An 8,831-nucleotide genomic window follows, 5' to 3' on the forward strand; every position below is an offset into this window, starting at 1 on the left:
AGTGGCTAAGTGTAGACTAGGAAACCAGATTGCCTGAAATTTGGCAGCACACTCTTTCACCATTATTCAAGCACGGTTTGAGTGATCTGCCCCCACCAGGGCCAGGGAGGAAGTAGAGGGTGGCACTTGCTAACAGCACATGGGTTTCTGTGAGTCCAGGAAAAGGCAATGGCACCGCACTCCAGTACTCTTGCCTGGAAAATCCCATGAACAGAGGAGCCTAGTAGGCTGCAGTCCATGGGGTCACTAAGAGTCGGACACGACTGAGCGACTTTCACTTTTCACTTTCATGCGTTGGACAAGGAAATGGCAACCCACTCCAGTGTTCTTGCCTGGAGAATGCCATCTATGGGGTCGCACAGAGTCGGACACAACTGAAGTGACATAGCAGCAGCAGCAGCAGTCACTTTAGGGGCAGGGAGCCCCTGACATCTGGAAAATGGGTGTTCTTCCCATTTCTCTGCCCAGGTCTGTGTCTGCATCAGAGTCTCCACAGTAGAGAATATCAGAGAAGTATGGGTAATGAGAGAATGCATACCCTCTTAGTGTGCTAAGAAACCCTAAATTCCAAGAGGCAAGCTCAGTATCAAAGTAACACAGGGGCCAGGAGATGACCATCTCTCCTGGCTTGTCTTATTATTTTTCTAGTGCTCTGGGGGAAAGAGGGCTCCCTGGTAGCTCAACAGTAAAGAATCCACCTGCAATGCAGGAGACGTAGGCAAAGCAGGTTCAGTCTCTGTACTGGGAAGATCACTTAGAGTGGGCATGGCAACCCACTCCAGTATTCTTGCCGGGAAAACCCTGTGAACAGAGCCTGGTGGGCTACGCTCCATGGGGTCTCAAAGACATGACTGAAGTGACAGAGCATGCACGCATGCATAAGGAAAAGACTGGAGTTTCTGAATGTGTTCATTTCTCCAGGAAGAGAAAACAGGTTTTTGAAATCACAATAGCAACACCCATGGCAAAGCAGAATTGGATTCCTAGGTAATCCCTGCTTTCTTTCGATCATACCGTGTTGGCTTTGCAACTTCAGGACTTGTGCCCAGAAGCCACAAGTGCTCTTGGGGAGTTTCCTTCATTATTAGACAATTCTGTCTCTACACTACTGCCTAGTGTTTCTCTTTATAAAAATTATAGTTCAGTTCAGTTCAGTCGCTCAGTCATGTCCGACTCTTTGGGACCCCATGAATCGCAGCACACCAGGCCTCCCTGTCCATCACCAACTCCCAGAGTTCACTCAGACTCACGTCCATCGAGTCCGTGATGCCATCCAGCCATCTCATCCTCGGTCGTCCCCTTCTCCTACTGCCCCCAATCCCTCCCAGCATCAGACTGTTTTCCAATGAGTCAACTCTTCCCATGAGGTGGCCAAAGTACTGGAGCTTCAGCTTTAGCATCATGTCTCTAAATACTACAGTCAACCCTGACAATCTGCCAGGTTTTTATTGTTATGCTTAAGAGTGGTTCATAGTTCTCACAGAATGTATTGCAACAGTAAGTGTGTTCTGCTCACAAATATTCAGACTTCCTTTCTTCTTTCAGTTCCCACAGTGTCTTTTTATAAATCCAAATGCTCACCTAGCCTCCTCTCTAACAGGATCGAGGTTCATTCTCGAGAGTGTGTGATGAGCAGCCTTAGAAATCACTTTCTATGAAATTGTGGAAGAGTTGGTGGTGTCGGTTTAGGTAGTGAGCATTTTGACATTATTTTGTTATTGCAGTGGGTCCCAAACCTAAACCTTACAGAGTCTCAAAATGATTTGGGCTGAGAAAATGCACATTCCTGACCCTCATCCCTGAGATTCTAACAGGACTGTAGTTGAGGGCCAGGAACCTGCATTTTATCACTATTTCCCCAGAGGACTGTGATGCAGGTACTCCTAGGATTGCAGTTTGGGGACCTAGAGATCACACTGTCTTCCTCTCCCCTCTCCTCCTGCTCAAGAGCACAGAGTGGAGATGTAAAAATTGATTCTGTACAGCTGCATACATTCACAAAAGTAATCATTCTGTCAAATAAACAGAATCCTAATTTCCCTGTGTTATCAAATAAAACAATGTAGTTGGAAATAATTTATAAATGATTGAAAAAAAAGTTACTGTGAAAGATAGCAATGATAATAAAGTGCATTGAGCAATTAGGCACTTGATTAAAAATGTGTTTGTGACAGCATAGCATCAACATAGTTATACCCCATAATAACATCACTGTCCCGGACCCTCAGCATGTAGACCAAGAAACAGCAGCACAGAAAGAAAAAAGGATCTTGCTGCAGGGATGGACTCTTTGTCCAGTGCTCCTTCCTCTTGGATACTCTGCTATGATTAAGTTAAATCATACTGAGGTCTATCTGAATCAATTTGCCTAATTCACATAAATCCTCCTACTTAGCAGTCTGAAGAGGAACCTACCCAGCTGCAGAGAAGAGGGTGATTCATACACATACATACACCTCCATGGATTCACACACCCAAATAAATACACATACTACACATGGACTTTTACATTGATTCCTGCACCGATATTAGCACAAACACATACACATGCATTCTCACTTAGATGTATGGACATGTCTCTGTTCTTCTGTTTATACTCCCATATGAATGTGTACACAAGTACTAGGACTATACCCATTTGAGCACAAACACATACACACTCATCTTCACTTAGATGTCTGGACACATCTTTGTTCTTTTGTGTATACTCCCATAGGAGCATGCACACAGGTACTAGGATTACATCCATATCAGCAAAAATACATACACATTCATTTTCAATTAGATGTCTGGACACACCTCTGTTCTTCTGTGTATATTCCCATAGGAATATGCACATAGGTACTAGGACATAGACATGCTTAACCCAGACATGCTTAATTCTCCCTCAGATAAATACACTTAGGGATTAATAAGCACACTTCTGCATGCTCCAAATAAGAAAATATGTCATGTCACATAATCAAGGTCCCATTGCTACCTAAGAACACACAGGTTCCTGTGCTGGCCCTTCTTCCTGGGTAAGTTTATATATACTCCTGATTCAATACATGTCTGTTGAGTCCTAACAAGTGGCAGGAATTGTTAGGTGCTGAAGATCAGTGAGTGAACAAAAATTGTTTATCTTTGCCCGTATTGAGTTTGTGTTGAGGGATTTTTCTTTTTAATGCATGCAGATTTTTTAACTGTAACAGTTTCTATGAAGAGGCTCAGAGTGTTTTGAAGGACTCTGTCTAATTCTGAGAGATTAGTAAACATTCCCCCAAAGAAGTACAGTTTCAGCTGGGAGCTGAAGGAGGTCTAGATAATTTCTAGAAAAGGAGAGGAGGGCAGAACATTCTACTCAGGGAGAAAAGCATGTACTAAATCCTATAGTGAAAGGAAACCTCATGCCTAAGAAGGACTAAGCAAAGGTCAATGTAGAGAAGATGTGCAAAGAGGTGGAGTGTAACAGGACTACACATACAGGGCCTTTTAAGCTGCATTAGGATTTAGTTCTTTATCCTAAAAGCATTTAAAAGCCACTTATATGTTTACAGCAGAGATCAGATTTTGTATTTTGAGAGATCAGATTTGTATCTCTGAAGATATGACTACCCACACAAAAGCATTCTCAATACAGGTAAGTGCACACATATGGGTTCCTATGTACACTTCCTATGTACATAGGTTCCTTATGTATACTTGTACATTTTCCTAAAATGCATATTTACATGTAAGTATTCACTTGCAAACTCTGCCTCTGTGAACACACCCCTATGTATTTATATGCATGGTATATATAAATCCAGTGGTCATTAGGAGGCAGAGAAACACCTTCCTTGCTGGGTACCACCAGTTCTAACTAAGCCAGCCCCTGGTGCAGGGACAAGGGAAGTGGTGTATCAGATCTGAGCCCTCTGACTTCGGAGCTCTGGGCTTTGCGGCCTGGCTTCATGACTGTACTTCCAGCTCTGCTCCCCCTCTTCTTGGCTCAGAGCACTCAGTGACAAGGTGGGGTTTCTTCCAGAACAGGGTAATTCACTATTCTAGGCCCAGGCCAGGAGGGGAGGAAGGGCAGGTCGGGTTGCATAAAGATTGCCTTGTGCCCTCCCAGAACTGTAAGTGGAGCCTCTGCCCAGTTCCAAGCATGAAGTAATCTTTGCATAGAGTCAGCAATCTGAGATATAAACACAAGGATCCACAATCAGACAATCATAATGGGGCTCAAAGTAATGTGTTCCATCAGCAACCACTGTGTGAAATGGGACATGGAGGAAGAAAAAGAGAAAGCCTCACAAGAAAGCCTTTTCAAGGCAAGATGTCTGTGACCCTCATTGCCCCTGGCACAGAAAATGCATGTAAATACATATTTACACATACAAATCTTCCTCAAGCAGGTATACCATCTCACAGCAAGTAATTTATCAGCCACAACACCCTGCATTATTTTCCCCTCCAAAGAACTCCAAAGAACTTCTAGAAGTACTAGAAGTACATTTACGCACATTTTGCTCCTGTTTACCAGCAAAGCCAGCAAGGCCCTTGACCAAAGGCAGTGACAGCCTCCAGGGAGATCAATAGAAACATTCATGCAGAATTAAAGACTCATCTAGAGCCAGTATTCTTGCCTGGAGAATCCCATGGACAGAGGAGCCTAGCGGACTACACTCCATGGGGTCGCAAGAGTCGGACACAATTTGGCAACTAAACTACTACTAGAGCCTTACACTTAGACTCTTAAGGATGTTCCCAAGTGATTTTTTTTATATTCTAAAGATTCCTACACACTGAGATTTTATATTTTCAAATACGTGCTTGCAAAATGTTTTCCTCCACAATTAAAAGGAATTATATAATGTAATTTGAAGCTCTTTTTATTTGCTTCAGGCTATGTAAGGAACATTCTTCTTTTCTTTCAGTTGGGTGTTCTTTTATGCTATTACAAAAGCAAAGCATTACTTTGCCAACAAACGTCCATATAGTCCAAGCTATGGTTTTCCCAGTAGTCATGTATGGATGCAAGAGTTGTACCATAAAGAAGGCTGACACTGAAGAACTGATGCTTTTGAACTGTGGTGCTAGAGAAGACTCTAGAGAGTCCCTTGGACAGCAAGGAGATCAAACCAGTCAATCCTAAAGGAAATCGACTCTGAATATTCATTGGAAGGACTGATGCTGAAGCTGAAGCTCCAATACTTTGGCCACTTGATGTGAAGAGCTGACTCACTGGAAAAGACCCTGATGCTGGGAAAGATTGAGGGCAAAAAGAGAAGAGGGCAACAGAGGATGAGATGATTGGATGGCATCGTTGACTCAATGCACATGAGTTTGAGCAAATTCTGGGAGACAGTGAAGGACAAGGAAGCCTGGCATGCTGCAGTCCATGGGGTTGCAGAGTCGGACATGACTGAGCAACTGAACAACAAGCAGCAAAGTACCATATGCATCAAGGACTGACTGAAGACCACAGCACTGTGCCCATGGGGCTATGGTGTAGCAATTCCTCATATTTATCTAGCACTTGGCAGTTTACAAAGGGCTTTTTTATCAGACATTTTATCTAATCCTCTTAACTCTGAGGTCAACATGGTTGTTCCCAGTTCACAGATAAAAAGACTGAGGTTCAAAACTTGCTTAAGGGCATGGCACTAAGACATAGCAGGGTCTTCATACTCAGTCTTCATTCTCATATGCAGAAAGTAGTACTAGTGTTTTCACACTCTGGTATCCTTCTAGGACTCAGGGCTCTTCTTGCTGTATTTTCCTGTTTTTTGCTGGAATTTAATTTAAAATTTTAGTGTTAACACTCCCCAGCACAGAAACCACAGCTGCTGAGCTGCAGATTAGTGATTATCAGCTCCAGGGGCAGTCCCCAGGATGCTTTCAATACTGACAAGCCCTGAGCTTATGTGAGCTCATGCTAGGTGTAGGCAGGGCCTCGCTCTGTCAACTATGACTTAGAGCAGAAACTCCAAGCCTTCTGGGTTGCTCGTGTCAGTCACCAGATGCACTTTCACCATGTCAGAGCTAAAGAATCACATGTCCTGCTTTACATACATGCCCTGCTGGCAACTTAGGGCTCCACTGAGGCTGTCCTTGTTCACTCTGCCTAATTCCTCTTAGATGAGGATGCTCCTGTGGGAAAACCCAGTGTGATTTGCTGCCCCAATCCCACATCATGGCCTGCTTTTAAAGGCCAAGTTCCACACCTTGATAAAAATTGAAGGTTCCAGGAAGTATTTCAATTTCTTGAAAATGGCTTGTGTTGGGTTGAAATTATTTCAGTCAGAGAAATTAAGTGTTCTTGTTTTACACACGTATCTTCCAACAGAATTGCCTTCAGCACAGATGAACTCTATTTAATGGATCTGGGCAAGCTTGGAGTGAATGACAAATCTAACCACAAGGAAAGCTCCTGTTGGCCATCTCTTCTCCACATCAGAGTATAAGCTTATCTGGTTTACTTAGCTTTCTAAGCAATGTGTAACTAATTTGTTCATTCATTCATTCAAAAGATGTTTGAACACTTCTATATGCCAGAACCTGTGCTAACTACCAAGGATACAGCAGTTACTGAGGTAGACATAGTCGGTACTGTTGTTTTAGTTTCTTACAATCTAATGGAGAAGGCAGACAATGAGAAGGGAATTATAAATGATGTTTGAATCAAGTTCTATATACTCACACCAGAAAAACTTAAGTATATTAATGAACAGGAGTAAGAGGTGGGAAATTGGCTTCTGAATTTTGCCAGTACATTCAGAAAGTTATCTGCTATCTGTCAGTCTCAGACTGGCCTCTAATAATGCATAAAAATTTTACTATCACCTCTTTAAAAATGTCTCTGGGAAAATTGGAGTTGATGGTGTCTCACAAAGTTATCAATTGTGGCTATCTTGACCCACGTCTGAAATACTGTGCCCAGTTCTGACGGTCACACATTTTCAAGGGAGCATTTGGAGCCTTTCTAGGCTTGCCAGATTCAACAGATAAAAATACAGGACATCCAGTTTCAGATAAGCAATGAGTTCTTTTTCATATAAGCATGTCCCAAATATTGCACAGAACATGCTGATACCAAAAGTTATTCACTAGTTATCTGAAATTCAGTTTAACTGGGCACCCTGTATTTTAAACTGACAGCCCTGTTACAGAACCAGAGGGAAGAATGTGAAGAAACCCAACATCCTGTCTCAAAATGAATAGTTGAAGGAGACTGGCTTTTTAGCTCAGAGACAATAGTAAGAATCTCGACCTGTGTAGGGAAGCATTTTCCAAACAGTGTTTCTAAAAGTACATATGGAAAATAGTAAAAGTATATACTAGGAGGGGAAAAAAGATTTTGAGATTAAAAAAAAAAATTCAGGAGGTTAAGAGTTTGGGAAATATTGCATGCCGAGTATTTCCATTTTGGAATCCATACCCTGCATCAGCATAGTAACATTCTGAGCAGCCTTGCAGGAAACATATCTGGTTGACCTGATTTAACCTAGCATGCCCACAGAATGCTATTTATGGGCTTTTGTCTGTTTGTTTTGATATGTTTGCTTTATAGAGGACACCTATTAACGCTGTGCAAACTTACTACTCCGCTCAGCACACTTTGGAGAATGCTGGTATAAAATAAAAACATCGTCTTCAAATATCCAAGAGTCTTGCTGAGTAAGAGGGAAGCAGATTCAGTCTTTGTAAACCAAAGGGCAAATCTGGTCCCTGTGCATGAACACATTTGGGCAACAGATTTTTGACCCAGTGTGAAGGCTAGAACTTTCTAACAATTATAAGAGTCTGAAGGGTAATGAGTTCCCTGTTCCTGGAGACATTAAAGCAGAAACAAAACTGCCATCAGGGATAGTAGAGGAAATTCTCGTTATATGTAGGAAATTCTCTAGGGGTCTGTTATGAAAGGCATATTTACATAAAACACAGAACAGCAAACTGTCTTTAAATCTTTGTCCCACAATGTATATTATACCCTTTCTGTTTCTGAGTCCATCCATCTTGGAGTTACTCTCTCTCTGTTCATTTCACATCTATGAGTCAAAACCTTCTAGGAGACTGGTCCTCACAAGCTAGTGAGCTTTACTGAGATCAGGGCATCTTCATTGTCTCGCCCAGCTACCTTGGGTCCTGGCTTTTGGGAACTCCACTCTGAGCCTCTGGGAGGGCCTTATAATCCTGAGATGTAGCATGGAACTCACAGTTGAACTTAGCAGTCCAGAAAAACATGGGATCTGGAGACACCCATCCCAACATACCTCTAGGACTATGAGACTGCCCTATGCAGTGTCCATGGTCCAGTAGAGATCACTTCATATCTAAGGCACTCGGCATAATAAAAGACAACAGAGGGTCCGATCCCAGCTCTGCCCTTCCTGAGTCTATGACCTGGACAAAATGCTTAACCTCTCCAAATGGTATTCCCCTCTGTGGGGGAAAAAAACAACAACAGAAATGATGACACCTGTATCATAACACTATGGAAATTAAAAGAGATTAAAAGTGCATAAACGACCCAGCAGAATGTCCAGTACGCAGTGGACATTGAGCAAATGTTTATTTAATGGATGACTGATTGTTACTATCATGGTAAAAAACTTCCAAGTAAGTTAAAAGACTTCTCTAGAAATTCACTAATCAGTGTGCCAAGATTTCAGGCCGCAGCCAAAGTGACAGACTGGAATTTATCTCCGACACCTTCCTTTTGAGAATCCATGCTTGAGAACATAAAATAATGCATTCGTATTAAAGATTACAGTTTTCCTGTCTGGTGCTAGGGCCAGGGCAAGAAAGAGCACTGAACTCAGGGGCAGGTTGCCCTGGTTCTTGGTTTAAATGACTGCAACTTC

Source organism: Budorcas taxicolor, chromosome 7, assembly GCF_023091745.1.
Source record: "Budorcas taxicolor isolate Tak-1 chromosome 7, Takin1.1, whole genome shotgun sequence".
In the NCBI taxonomy this organism is placed as follows: Eukaryota; Metazoa; Chordata; class Mammalia; order Artiodactyla; family Bovidae; genus Budorcas; species Budorcas taxicolor.